Source organism: Polyodon spathula, chromosome 5, assembly GCF_017654505.1.
Source record: "Polyodon spathula isolate WHYD16114869_AA chromosome 5, ASM1765450v1, whole genome shotgun sequence".
Lineage (NCBI taxonomy): Eukaryota > Metazoa > Chordata > Actinopteri > Acipenseriformes > Polyodontidae > Polyodon > Polyodon spathula.
Window position 1 is genome coordinate 43,451,243 of NC_054538.1, and position 1,171 is coordinate 43,452,413.

A 1,171-nucleotide genomic window follows, 5' to 3' on the forward strand; every position below is an offset into this window, starting at 1 on the left:
TAATGGTAAACAAATGGTTATATTTTTTCTACAAGGGTATCTATATGTAGTACTCTATCTATGGATTCATGATGAAATATGGTAGTGTGTCATTGCCCTCCCCCTGTAATGTGTGCATTTTTTGGTATAGACAGAATCTGCAATATGCAGATTTTGTGTTAGGATACACATTAGGGATACCATTTGCCTTACAAATAATTGTTTTCAGTCTATAACAGTTCCATGAATATCAATTGTAATCAATATTTTATTCATAAAAACAGAGTTTGAAAAAATATTTAATACCATATGAGTGTGAAAAGGGGCCAATTAATAAGTACATAAATAAATCTAATTATATGTTAAATCACTGTCCGGAGTTTCTAAGATTTATGATGCAGTTCCTTCATAAGTGGACCAAATATTCTAAGGGGGAGCTGCTATTCGTGTTTTGTTGTTATACCCATAGGCTGCTACTCTTTGTATTATGGAACTCCACAGAGAGGTCAACCTAGGCTGTCTCTTGTAAGCGTTGTAATAAATTGTGGGTCTAGCAGGATCAGGCAGGGCTCGTTTACAGTTAAATCAGTGTTATTGCTGTGCAGCATTCTTCATTCCAGTTGATCTTGAGACATCTGCATTAAAGGGACTTTTAAATAATGAAAATTGGATGTTAGTCGCACCTGATCTCATTAACCCCTTTATCGCTTAATCAGCCACTTTGCAAGTTGCTAGGTGATAACCCAAAACGATGAGTTTGACAATCTATTTATCACCCCACAATTAAGATTTAACAGGCATTTACAATGCAGCCTGCAAACATGGCTTTTGTTTTAAAATGAAGTTTGTATTGCTAGGGTTTACATCATCAGGGTTTCACTAGACTTACACGATATTATTATTATTATTATTATTATTATTATTATTATTATTCATTTATTTAATTTTTTCTTAGCAGATGCCCTTACCCAGGGCATCTTACAGTTGTATACAAAAAAGAATTACAGTACAATTAAGAGCAAGAAAAATAAAATACAATGATTTCAGTCCTAATAAGAGAAAATACAGAACACAGTATGATTTGATATCAGAGCAGTTCAAGAGCAGATAACAGTGTTGATAGTTACATCAGGGTCAGATACGAGTGCAGGTGAAATACAAAATACTACAGATTGGGTTAAGTACAGGATTC